Source organism: Mustela nivalis (genome assembly GCF_964662115.1).
Source record: "Mustela nivalis genome assembly, chromosome: 15".
In the NCBI taxonomy this organism is placed as follows: Eukaryota; Metazoa; Chordata; class Mammalia; order Carnivora; family Mustelidae; genus Mustela; species Mustela nivalis.
This window is the reverse complement of record NC_139034.1, coordinates 33209292-33223776: the sequence shown is the minus strand read 5'-3', so window position 1 is coordinate 33223776 and position 14485 is coordinate 33209292.

Here is a 14485-nt window from a genome sequence, read left to right as displayed (position 1 = left end):
TCCCATCATGATCTCAGGGACCTGGGATCAGTGGGAAGTTGGCTGGAACCTCTCTCTCTCTCCCTCTGCCCCCTCACCCTACAACTTGCGCTTATAAAAACGGTAAATGAATAAAATCACATTTCTGGGCCTTTCTCGAGGTGAAGGAGCCAGGACTGTAATCCTGGGGACAGTGAGTCCTTGTTGGGATCATTTAATGTCAGAAACTCCATCTGACAAGGAAACACATGGAACACTTCTCTAACCTTAGGAAGTGCACCTAAAAGACCGGGTGATGGGTGTGTGAAGAAGGAGCAGCGAACCCAGTGATGCTCCTTGGATAATGAAAGGGGAGGCGAAGGCTTCATTTATCAAAACCAGGTCTGTCTCCGCATAGGCTGGGTGGGGCAGGTCTGTGAGTTTATTCTTACACAAGCGCAGGAACAGGTATTCGGAAAAGCTAATTGGCCACAGTATCCATGCAGCCTACAGGCCAAGTCTGTGTCCTCCTGGGTCGAAAGATAGGCCCTAGTGAGAACGTTCAATGAAGGTCATTTGGAGAGTGAGAAAGAAAGCAGAGTGGACAGAAGGGCTGCCACATATATCTGGGATCGAGTGGTTTTCCTTTCCACATGTCCAGATTTGGCCTCAAAAAGGCCAGGACTGTTCCTCAGACCATTTCATGCAGCAAGTCTGAAGTTCTGTCAAGCCATCAGTGACAGCTCTCGGTTCCTAAATGCTTGTTGTCTTGCCTGTGCAGTGCCAAAAACACATTTGGAGATTGTCCTGAATAATAGAAATGCACCGTTAAGAAGCATCCAGCCGTGTGCCTTGTTGACTGGAAATGTAGATAGCTGTTCAGAAACGATGGGAGAGAGATAGAATCTAGCAAACAGATTTCTTTTGGATGGTGCGCCACTCTTCAGGCTAACAGGATGTTTTCATTAGTTAATGGGTCTGTCCAAAGAACTGATAAAGCTGGCTAAATATTGATCATTTGACAGGCATTATTTAAAGAACTCAAGGGACTAAGTGTGATGTCTCTCCTGAGTGGGAGAAGGGCAAAAGTTGAAAGCAGCAAAGCAAAAAACACAACAACAAATCCTACTGAATAACAGCAACTAAAAAAGGCAACTAAAAAAAAAAGAGATTTGCCAGTTTTCTTCAATATTAATACTAGATAGCCCTTCCTTTTTCCTTTTCCCTTTTCCCTTTCCTTTCCCTTTTATTTTTTTAAGATTTTATTTATTTATTTGACAGAAAGAGATCACAAGTAGGCAGAGAGGCAGGCAGAGAGAGAGGGGGAAGCAGGCTCCCTGCTGAGCAGAGAGCCCGATGTGGGGCTCGGTCCCAGGACCCTGAGACCATGACCTGAGCCGAAGGCAGAGGCTTAACCCATTGAGCCACCCAGGTGCCCCCCCCCTTTTATTTTTTTAAGAGGAGAGGAGGGGGCAGAGGGAGAGAGAGAGAGTCCTAGGCAGGCTCTCCCGCCAGCGCAGAGCCTGATGCAGGGCTCGATCTCACAATCCTGACATCATGACCTGAGTCAAAATCAAGAGTTGGACTTTAACCAACTCAGGCTCCCAGGTGATCCTAAACTAGATGCTCTCTAAAGATGCTTTTGGTCACCAAAGTGTTTTAGAAAGTTACTGAAATATGAGTCACTCTTGTTGACCATCAGGTGCCTGTAGTTCCTTCAGCCTTCAGTCTTTCCCTCTGTACAGAAAAAAAAAAGTACTATTGAAAAGAAACCTGTTATTACAGCTGGCTTCACTAGACGGACTGGAGTTCTTTATAGACATGACCTCGTCTAGTCCTAAGAATTATCTCACGTGCCAGTTTTATCCTCACTTTCTAGCTGAGACATGAAGAGGTTAAGTAACATCGCAGAGTCCATACAGCCATCATACAGAGGAATAAGGATTTAACCTCAGTCTCTCAGACTACCAAGCAAAGTGTTATTTTCAAGATTACACACTGACCAGAGACTGGCAATCAAGTCCTTTTTAAAGGAAAGAACATTACGCCAGAATCAGACTTTTGAACTACAATGTATTATGCCAGAAGGTAAGGGGGAGTAAATTCAAAATACCCAAGGGAAGGAAATGTAAGCCAAGGGCCGTATGTCCGGACAAATGGACCTTTAAGTATAATGCTCATGGATGAATTGTTATAACATATTAGAAATTAGGAAATATTTTTCCCATGTACCCTTCCTGAGTATACAGAGGCAGAGGGATTGGAGGTAAAGTTTATGGATTAACCTGTAGAACTACTAAAACCGAGGCAAATATGGGAGGTGGTATAGGAACAATGCATACGGAGCTTAGCCTTCAAAATATGAAGAGCTTAGGGAAGGTAGGGAGGCTTATGGTTACATTCGTAGTATTAACTATGAGAAAATAATAATGGAGGATCTGGAAGAGAGGGGCAAGCAGAGGTTTCTGGTTACTGCCAGGATTGCTTGGAGTACAGAATAGATAGTATCCCAAAAAGTGGGACCAAGGATAGTAAATAATGTTAATATAAAGTAGATTTTAGATAAAAAATACAAAACTTCCTCAACAAAAAAGTAATGTCTGAGAGAATAAGTAAGCTAGGAAGCCACATAACAAAAGACTAGGAGAAGAAATATGTCAACTATTATCTGTAAAATGGGCTTAACTCACCTACAAAAATAAAAAGGTTTTCACACTGACCAGTAAAGCAAAATTTAAAAATTCTGCTGTGCTCAAAAATAGTATCTAAAACAGAGAAATTCAGCTAGGTTGACATTAAAAGTCTGAAAAGTGGAAAAAAAAAAAAAACCTGCAAAGCAATTTCAGTCCTACTGTCAGTAGTTCTGTAGGTATCCTTGTTCTGAGATCATTATGTTGAGCTATTGTGGGGAAAAGCAAATAAGTAGTCATGCTGGTGTTGAGAAGCAGAATTTTTATTGAGATGCAATTGACCTATAACATTGTATTAGTTTCAAAGGTACAACATAATGATGCGCTGTTTGTATATATTGTGAAATGATTGCTACGATAAATTTAGTTGGCGTCTTTCCTTATACGTAATTACAATTTTTGTTTTCTTGCGAGGCGCCTTTTGAAGACTCACAACTTGCAAATATATAGTAAGGTCTTAATAACTGTGGTCACCCTGCTGGAGGTTCCGTCGTCAGGACTGACTTATCTTCTACCCAGAAGTGTGTATCTTTTTTTTTTTTAATTAAATTGATTTATTTATTTTCAGAAAAACAGTATTCATTATTTTTCCACCACACCCAGTGCTCCATGCAATCCGTGCCCTCTCTAATACCCTCCACCTGGTACCCCGACCTCCCACCCCCCCCCCGCCACTTCAAACCCCTCAGATTGTTTTTCAGAGTCCATAGTCTCTCATGATTCACCTCCCCTTCCAATTTACCCCAACTCCCTTCTCCTCTCTAACATCCCTTGTCCTCCATGATATTTATTATGCTCCACAAATAAGTGAAACCATATGATAATTGACTCTCTCTGCTTGACTGATTTCACGCAGCATCATCTCTTCCAGTCCCGTCCATGTTGCTACAAAAGTTGGATATTCGTCTTTTCTGAAGTGTGTATCTTTTGACCACTTTCACCTATTTGCCCATCCCTGACCACATGCCTCTGGCAACCACCAATCGGTTCTCTGTATCTGTGAGTTTAGGGTTTTCTTGTGGGTTTTTTTTTTTTTTAAGATTCCACATATAAGTAAGATCATATAATATTTGTTTTTCTCTTTCTTATTTCACTTAGTATAACACCCTCAAGATCCACCCATTGTTGCAAATGATAGGATATCCTTCCTTTTTATGATTCGTTTTTCATTGAATAGTATTTCATTCTGTGTATATACTACATTTATTTTAAAGATTTTATTTATTTATTTGACAGAGATCACAAGTAGGCAGAGACAGTCAGAGAGAGAGGGGGAAACAGGCTCCCTGCTGAGCAGAGAGCCCAATGCGGGGCTGGATTCCAGGACCCTGGGATCATGACCTGAGCCGAAGGCAGAGGCTTTAACCCACTGAGCCATGGAGGTGCCCCTATAACAAATTTTCTTTATCCATTCATTTTCAGATGGACACTCAGGTCATTTCCATGTCTTGGCTATTGTAAATAATGCTACAATCAGCATGGGGGTACTGATGTCTATTTGAGATTGTTATTTTGTCTCCTCTGGATAAATACCCAGGATGGAATCAGTAGATCATATGGCAATTGTTTTTAATTTTTTTTTTTTGAGGAACCTCCATACTGTTTTCCAGAGTGGCTGACCTCAAGATACATTCCTACCAACAATGCACAAGGGTTCCCTTTTCTCCACATTCTTGCCAACACTTGTTATTTCTTTCCTGTCTGATAATAGTCATTTTAACAAGTGTCAAGTGGTACCTCGTTGTGGTTTGGCTTGCATTTTCTGATGACTAGTGTTGAGGACCTTTTCATGTGTTTGTTGTCTGTTCAGATTCTCTGCCCATTTTTAAATTTTTTTTTAAGGATTTTATTTATTATTTGACAGAGAGGGAACACTGGCGGGGAGAGTGGGAGAGGGAGAAGCAGGCTTCCCAGTGAGCAGAGAGCCCGATGCGGGGCTCAATCCCAGGACCCTGGGATCATGACCTGAGCTGAAGTCTTCCCATTTTTTAAATCTCATTGCTTGTTATTTTGCTTCTGGGTGGTATGAATTCTTTTGATGCCTTGAATAGTAACTCCTTATCAGATGTATAATTTGCAAGTATTTCCTCCCATTTTATAGGTTACCTTTTCATGTTGTGGATGGCTTCTTTTGCTACACAGAGGCTTTTTAGTTTGATAAAGTCCGGCTGGTTTATTTTTGCTTTGTTGCCTTTGCTTCTGAGGTCAGATCCCCCACAAAAACATTGCCTTGACCAATGTCAAGCAGCTTACTGCCTATGTTTTCTTATAGGAGTTTTATGGCTGCAGTTCTGACATTTAAGTCTTTAATCCATTTTGAGTTGATTCTTGTATATGATATAAGATGGGGATCTAGTTTCAAATCTTTTGCATGTGACTTTCTAGTTTTCCTAGCACCATTTATTGAAAATAAAACAAAACAGAAAAACCAACGACTCTTTTTTCATCACTGTATATGCTTGGCTGTTTTGTTGTAAGTTAATTGACCATCCACGTCTGGGTTTATTTCTGGGTTATTTTGTTTCACCGATCTGTTTTTGTGCCACTACCATACTGGGTTTGTTTTGGAGTACTACCGACACATATGTTACAGTGGTTTCAGCTGTACAGCATAGTGATTCACAGAGTCTATACTACGCTCTGCTCACAAGTGTAGCTCCATTAGTCAGCACACAGCTCTACTGCAGTACCATTGACTATATTCCCCAGGCTCTATCTTTTATCCCTGTGACTTACTTATTCCATTAACTGGAAGCCAGTATCTTCCAGTCCTCTTCACCCTTTTTGCCCATTGTCCCCCTGACAACCATCAATTCTCTTATGGGTCTGCTTTTTGTTTGTTTTTTTTGTTTTCTATTTTAGCTTCCACATATAAGTGAAATCATAGGATATTTGTCTTTCTAAGTTTGACGTGTTTTCACTCAGCATAATACACTTGAGGTCCACCCAGTGCTACAAATGGCTCAATCTCCTCATTTTTCATGACCGGGTAACGTTCCATTGTATTTACACCACAGCTTCTTTCTCCGTCTCTCTATTGATGGAAACGGGTTGCTGCCACATCTTGGCTTTTGTAAGTGCTACAATAAATGTAAGGGTGATTATATCTTTTTGAATGGTAAATTTTTCTTGGGTAAATTTCCAGTACTGGAGTTACTGGATCATACGGTATTTTTAATTTTAAAGGAAACTCCGTATTGTTTTCCTCAGTGGCTGTACCCTTTTACAGTCCCATCAACAGTGTACAGGGTTTCTTTTTCTCCACGTTCTCACCAACACAGGTTATTTCTTAGTTTTCTTTTTTTTTTTTTTTTTTAATTCTAGCCATTCTGACAGGTGTAATATCTTGTCGTGGTTTTGATTTGTATTTTGCTGATGATGAGTGATGTTGAGCATCTTTTCATGTGTCTGTTGGCCATCTGGATGCCTTCCTTAGAAATATGTATTTTCAGATCATGTCCCCATTTTTTTTTTATTTATTTGACAGAGAGAAATCACAAGTAGATGGAGAGGCAGGCAGAGAGAGAGAGGGAAGCAGGCTCCCTGCTGAGCAGAGAGCCCAATGTGGGACTTGATCCCAGGACCCTGAGATCATGACCTGAGCCGAAGGCAGTGGCTTAACCCACTGAGCCACCCAGGCGCCCCATGTCCCCATATTTAATTGGATTATTTTGTTTTTTTGGTATTGAGTTCTATACATTATTTATATATTTTAGAGAGTTACCTCTCATTGGATATATCATTTGCAAATATCTTCTCTTATTCAGTAGGTTGCCTTTCCATTTTCTTGAATGTTTCCTTTACTGTGTAAAAGCTTTTAATTATAGTGTAGTCTCACTATTTTTGCTTTATTTCCCTTGCCTCAGGAGGCGAATCTAAGGAAATGCTTCTACAGCCAATGTTGGAAAAATTATAGCCTGTGCTTTCTTCTAGGAGTTTTATAGTTTCATATCTCACGTTTATATCTCTAAACCATTTTGAGTTTATTTTTGTGTATGTTAGAAGAAAGTGGTCCAGTTCCATTCTTTTGCATGTGACTCTAGTTTTCCCAGCACCACTTATTGAAGAGGCTGTCTTTTCCCCAGTGTATATTCTTGCCTCCTTTGAAGACTAATTGACCACATAATTGTGGGTTTACTTCTCGGCTCTCTACTGTGTTCCATTGATTTACGTATCTATTTCTGTGCTGGAACCATACTGAGGTTTTTTTCCGTAAGTTTTATTTTTTATTGCTTTTACATTTTCAATTTCATTTATTTCTGCTCTAATCTTTATTATTTCTTTCCTTCTGCTAACTTTGGGCTTTGTTCTTTTATTAGTTCCTTTGTGTGTAAGTGTAGATTGTTTGAGGTGTTTCTTATCTCTTGAGGTAGGCCTATATTGCTATAAGTTTTCTTCTTACAACTGCTTTAGCTGCATCTCAAGGACTTTGGACAATTGTGTTCTTGTTTTCATTTGTCTCTATGTGTTTTTTTTTTTTTTTTTAATTTACTTGTTAGTTTTTCCTGTTGACTTATTGGCTGCTTGGTGACATGTTGTTTAGTGTCTACATGTTTATGTTAAAAATTTTTTGTGTGTGTGTGTGTTTGAATTTTAGTTTCATACCATTGTGGTTGGAATACATTCTTGATATATTTTCATTATTTCCATCATCTTAAATTTACTGAAGCCTGTTTTGTGGCCTAACACTTGATCTATCCTAGAGAATATTCCATGTGCACTTGAAAAGAATGTGTATTCTGTCATTTGGGGTGGAATATACTGTATATATCAGTTAAGCCCATCTAGTCTAATGTATTTTTCAAAGAGTGGCCTAACACTTGATCTATCCTAGAGAATATTCCATGTGCACTTGAAAAGAATGTGTATTCTGTCATTTGGGGTGGAATATACTGTATATATCAGTTAAGCCCATCTAGTCTAATGTATTTTTCAAAGACACTGTTTCCTTATGATTTTCTGCTTGGTGAACTATAGTCAATGTAAGTGGGGTGTTATTATTATATTACTATCAATTTCTCCCTTTAGGTCTGTTAATATTTGCTTTATATATTTAGGTGCTCCAATATTTAAGTTATTATAGCTTATCCCTTTATCATTACTGCTCTTTGTCTCTTGTTATGGGCTTTCTTTTAAAGTCTACTTTGTGTTATACAAATGGCCAACAGACACATGAAAACATGCTCCACATCACTCGGCATCAGGGAAATATAGATCAAAAACACAGTGAGATACCACCTCAGTCAGAATGGCTAAAATTAACAAGTCAGGAAAACAAGTGTTGGTGAAGATGTGGAGAAAGGGCCCTCTTATGCTGTTGATGGGAATGCAAGCTGATACAGCCACTCTGGAAAGCAGTATGGAGGTTCCTCAAAAAAATTAAAACTAGAGCTACCCTATGACCCAGCAATTGCACTACTGGGTATTTATTCAGAGGATACAAATGTAGTGATCTGAAGGAGCATGTGCACCCCAATGTTTATAGCAACAATGTCCACAGTAGCCAAACAACGGAAAGAGCCCAGATGTCCATTGACAGATGAAGGGATAAAGAAGATGTGGTATATATATATACAATAGAATATTATTCAATGATCAAAAAAAAGTGAAATCTTAGCATTTTCTGTGATGTGGATGGAACTAGAGGGTATTATGCTAAGTGAAATAAGTCAGTCAAATAAAGACAAATACCACATGATTTCACTCATATGTGGAATTTAAGAAACAAAACAGAGGCTCATAGGGGAAGGGAGGAAAAATAAAATAAGATGAAATCAGAGAGGGAGCCAAACCATAAGAAACTCTTAACTATAGGAAACAAGCTGAAGGCTGCTGGGGGGAGAGGGTGGTGGATGGGGTAACTGGGTGATGGGCATGAGGGAGGGCATGTGATGGAATGAGCACTGGGTGTTGTATGCAACTGAGGAATCACTGAACTCTACCTCTGAAGCTAATAATATACTATATGTTAACTGAATTTAAATATAATTTTAAAAATTAACAAAAACCAACATATAACCCCATCCCAGAAATAAAGAAAGTCTACTTTGTCTGATATAAGTATTGCTATCCTGGCTATTTTCGTTTTTCTTTTCTTTTCTTTTTTCTTTTTTTCTCCTATTTGCATAAAATATCTTTTTTCATCCTTTCATTCTCAATCTGCATTTGTCTGAGGTGAGTTTCTTTTTATTTATTTATTTATTATTTATTTTTTTAAAGATTTTATTTATTTATTTGACAGCTAGAGATCACAAGGAGGCAGAAAGGCAGGCAGAGAGAGAGGAGGAAGCAGGCTCCCTGCCAAGCAGAGAGCCCAATGCTGGGCTCGATCCCAGAACCCTGGGATCGTGACCTGAGCTGAAGGCAGAGGCTTTAACCCACTGAGCCACCCAGGCGCCCCTTAGGTGAATTTCTTATAGGCAATAGACAGCATATGGATGGATCTTGCTTTGTTGTTTTAATCCGTTCTGCCTTCTATGTCTTTTGACTGGAACATTTAGGCCATTTACATATAAAATAATTATTGATAGATATGTACTTACTGTCATTTTGTTATTTGTTTTCTGGTTGGTTTTGTAGCTCTTTTTTGTTCCTTTCTTCTTCTATGGCTCTCTTTCATTGTGATTGATTAGTTTCTACAGTGTTATGTTTGGCTTTTCTTTTCATATTTTGTGTATAGGTTTTGGATTTATGGTTACCACGAGGTCCACAGGTAACATCCTAAGTATATAGCAGTCTGTATTGGGTTGATGGTCATTTAAGTTCATGCGCGAGCAGGGAAAGAGCGAGAATCCCAAGCAGGCTCCACGCCAAGCATGGGGCTGGATGCCTGGCTCCATCCCACGACCCTGAGATCATGACCTGAGCCAAAATCAAGAGTCAGATGCCCAACTGACTTTGCTACCCAGGTGCTCCAGCAATGATTTCTTCACATAAGTTCTCTGCTCTTGCTCTCTCTTTTCCTTCCAGATCCCTAAAATGTAAATGTTCATTTGACATGGTCTAGGAGATCCTGTAGCCTATCCTCATTTCTAAAATTCATTTTTTCTTTTTGCTGCTCAGCTTGGGTGCTTTTCATTATCCTGTCTTCCAGATCATTGATCTGTTCTTCTGCATCTGCTAATCTACTGTTGATTCCCTCTGGTGTAGTTTTCAATTATTGTATTTTTTTTTAAACTTTTTATTTATTTATTTGACAGAGAGAAATCACAAGTAGATGGAGAGGCAGGCAGAGAGAGAGAGAGAGAGAGGGAAGCAGGCTCCCTGCTGAGCAGAGAGCCCGATGCGGGACTCAATCCCAGGACCCTGAGATCATGACCTGAGCCGAAGGCAGCGGCTTAACCCACTGAGCCACCCAGGCGCCCCTCAATTATTGTATTTTTTAATCAGATTGATTCTTTTTCATATTTTCTCTCTCTTTATTGAAGTTCCCACTGAATTCTTCCACCTTCAGTCTGCCATGCATCATTACTATCATTGCATGTAGCTTATTTCTCTTTCTATTTAGTTCTTTTTCTGGGATTTTGTCTTGTTCTTTCATTTGGAGCATATTCTTCTGTCTCCCCACTTTGCTTGACTTTGTGTTTATTTCTGTGAATTAGGTGGAACAGCTACTTCTCCTAAACTTGATGGAGTGGCCTTGTATATGGTTGTTACTTGGGTAGACAGTGTGTGACTGGTGACTTTGGCTGGCTGGAACTGTGTCTGACATGGGCTGGGGCTTCCCTGGAGGGATGGGTCAAGTGGGCATGGGTCAGGGTAGTCTTGGAGCTCTCAGCATAGAAGATACCCTGGAAGGACAGCTCAAACTAATGCGAGGGCAAGCTAATATCCTGGGGCTCTTCATGTAGAGGGCAACATAGCAAGATGGCTGGAACAAAAGTGAGGTGCAGTCCAGGGTTTGCTGGGGTGCTCTGTGCAGAGGGACCTTCCTCTGCATTGGTGAATGTGAGATGAGGCACAGGCCAATGGGTCCTTGTCCCTTGTCCTGTCCAGAATGGAACATTCTGCACAGAAAGCCCCCTGGTAGGAAAGCTGTAGCTAAAATGAACATGAGTCACATTTGTCCTGGGACTCTGTGCACTGAGTGCATGCTGGGAGGGGACAGCTGAAGCTGAAGTAAATGCAAATTGATATGTCCTGGTGTGCTTAGAATAGGGGATGCCAGGATGGAGTGATTAGAGCCAAGGCCAGTGTGAATCAAGGGATGCCCTGGTGGCACAGCTGGAACCAAGGTAGGCAGAGGCTGAGGATTCCTGACATACTCCATGACGGGGGCACCTTGGCAGGGTAGCTGGATCTGAAGCAGGTATGAGTTAAGAAGTCTTAGAGTGCTTTGCACCTGGGATGTCTTAATAAGCGATCTGGAGACAAAGTGATGCAGGTCTGGAGAGTTCCAGGGTGCTTTGTGCCTGTGTCACTTTGGTGCAACAGCTGGAGCTGTAGTGAACAGTGACCTGGTGTGTCCTGATGTGTGCTGCTTCGGGGCTGCCTTAATGGTATGGCTAGCGTTGGTGTGGGCTAAGGGCCCAGGAGTCACTGAGGGGGTAGGCAGGCAGGCTATGGTGCCCGGACCTTGCTCCCATCCATGTTATCAAGGTAGAGGGCCAATGTAAACCATGGTGCTTGCCAGCCCCTTATACCCAGACACAGTTCCTGCAGTTCCCTCACCAGTGGAGTTCTAGGACAGTTTCCTTTATATTCTAGTTGCTCTTTTAAGCTGTAGCATTTCCCCTGTGTTTCAGGGCATGTGGGGCTCGTGTGAGCTAGTGCCCCCTGGGGCTCATGGAGGCAGCCGGCCAGCCAGGGAGCCTGGAACCCTCTCCTATCTGCATCCAGTATCTAGGTGGAGGGTGAATGTTACCTGTGGCAGTTGCCAACCCCTCCAATGTACAAAGAGTTCCAGCAGCTTTGGCTTCCCATCTGGTGCAGATTTAAGGCTTGATCTTTTATATTCTAGTTGCTCTTTTATACCACAGCTAACCCCCCTCCCTACCCTCCATGTCCCAGGGAGGTGAATCTGCTCATAGTCTCTCAGCGCAAGCCCTTCCCACAGCAGTTCAGAGTCGAACTTGGGCTTCTCTTTATTACCTTGTTTCTATCTCTTGCTGTTCTCAGTCTGGTCTGTCTTTGTGGTGCAGAACTGTTCACACAGTCTTCAGTTCTTCAGGAATTACTCTGTAGATAGGTTGAGATTTGCTATGTCAGTGGTTGAGATGAGTTCAGGGTCTTCCTGTAATGCTGTGTTGGACTGGAACTCAGTACCATACTGCTTTGGTTGCTACAGTTGCATAATACAGTTTGACTATATTCTTCTTTCTCAAGATTGCTTTGGCTATTTAGAGTCTTTTGTGTTTCCATACACCTTTTAGGGTTTTCTTTTTATTCTATTTCTGTGAACAATGCCATTGGGATTTTGATAGAGATGGCACTGAATTTGCAGATTGCTTTGCATAGTATGGACAGTTCAACAATATTATTTCTTCCAATCCATGAGCATGGGATAGCTTTCCATTTGTTTATGTCTTCAATTTTTTCATGAATGCTTTATAGTTTTCAGTGTACTGGTCTTTCACCTCCATGGTTAAATTTATTCCTATGCATTTTATTCTTTTTGATGTAATTATAAAGGGGATTTTCTTAATTTCTTTCTGATTGTTCATTATTAATGTGTAGAAATGCATCAGTTCTGTATATTGATTTTATACCCTGCTCAATTTTACCAAATTTTTTTTATTCTAACAGTTTTTTGATAGGTTAAGGGGTTTGTCTTCTGCAAAGGGAGACAGTTTTCTTTTCCAATTTTTTTTTATCAAGTGAGAAGAAGGAGAGGAAGAGAAAGGATTTTTTAGCAGGCTCCACACCCAGCATGGAACCCAACATGGGGCTCAGTCTGACAACCCTGAGCCAAAATCAAGAGTGGGATGCTTCACTGACTGAGCCATCAGGCATCCCTCTTTTCCAACTGAATGCCTTTTATTCCCTTTTCTTGCCTAAGTGCTCTGGCTCGGACTTCCAGTACTATGTTAAATAAAAGTGTCAAGAGTGGAAAGGAGCAGAATTTTTAATGTGAAATAAAGAAGATACTTACATAAGATAGAAAAGATATGGTGAAAAACTTATGGTTCTGAATTGAACTGTAAGTATTAGTATGAACTCATATGTATTATAACCTTTTCAAAGAAATATATGTATTTCCTAAATCCATTGAAAGAGCCCAGAGACAAGAACTTCATCTATAAATATTGTTCTTCACTAAAACAAACAAGGATTTTTGGAGAAATGGCTGATTCCAGGTCTTGGGCAACAAATATACAAAATAATTCTGCAATATCTTCTTTACTAGAAAACAAAGAAGCTTACAAAAAGCGTGGTGTCAAAAAATTTTAGGGACCAATTTGAAAAGATTCCCATTGGCCAGAGATGGTATAAGTGGGGTATCAATAAGAATAATAACTGTAGTGGATTGAAACAGATCAAATTTGTGTAAATCTATGAGTTCTAAATTTAAAAAAAAATCCCATTACCTTGGGGTGACTGGTAAACAGAGGGAAGATATAAGTACTTCTCTTGCCTTTTCTATATGAATTGCACCTCATGGTAACCAAAGAATTGATGAGGAAAATTTCCTCCTTTAGAAAGCTTCTAGTTTAGGGGCACCTGGGTGGCTCAGTAGGTTAAAACCTTTGCCTTAGGCTCAGGTCATGATCCCAGGGTCCTGGGATCAAGCCCCACGTCGGGCTCTCTGCTTGGCAGGGAGCCTGCTTCCTCCTCTCTCTCTGCCTGCTTCTCTGCCTACTTGTACTCTCTGTCTGCCAAATAAATAAAAATCTTTAAAAAAAAAAAAAAGAGAGAGAAAGAAAGCTTCTAGTTTATAAATGGAGAAAGAATGATATCAGACTATTACCATTTCACATGATGTAATAAAACAGTGGATGTGGACAGTAATTGTTAATGGCTGCTAACATCACACAAAGAGAAATATCTAGACAGCGTATGCTTCTTTATGGAAGTACACACTACTCTCCATGAAATATTTTTTGTAAAATAATCTCACCTCACCATATTCAAGTCCCTAATCTTCAGAGAGGTTACCACTTTATCTAAGATAGCACCTTTGTTCTCCACCTGGTTTTAATATTCATCATTGTACTTATTTTGTAAAAATATATTTTATGATTAATGTTTTATTTGTTCATCTGTTGACACTGCTGGATTATAAGCTTTTATATGGAGAGGGAGCTTATCTTTGTCAATATTTTATTCTCAGTATCTGGAATACTGCTTGGTCCTTAATTGGACACTAAGTAAATATTTGGGTCAATAACTTCATGACTCTCACAGGAGCAATAAATTATTAGCTAATACCTTATTGAGGATTAGCTGATAAGCAGTTGAGGGTAAAATTCTGCAAGCATGGAATAGGGAAAGGCAGCTAGAAATTTGGAGTAAAGAGGAGAAGTGTAGAATTTGAGTGAAGGGAAAAGAGAGGTTTGGGGGATCAGACAGGAAGGACGAGACTAACTTCAGAATTTGAAAGACAATTTCACAAAAATGAATCCTTTTAAAATTTGGATTTCTCTTTATAACACTGGTTTTGCTTTGATGGAAGTATATTGCATACATGATGAAGTTTTGATGGCATTGTGGTTGAAACTCTGCTTTGAAGTCGGATAGAGCTGTTTGACCTTGGGCAATTAGGTAATTGTTTTGTAGCTTCCTTTCTTCATGAGAAAACTGAGGTGCTTATAGCTTTCTTACAGGTTTATGAGGAACCTGTAACTTGGGAACTTGCCTGGCACATAGCAGTCATTTATCCAATGTTAGTTCCTCTGCCC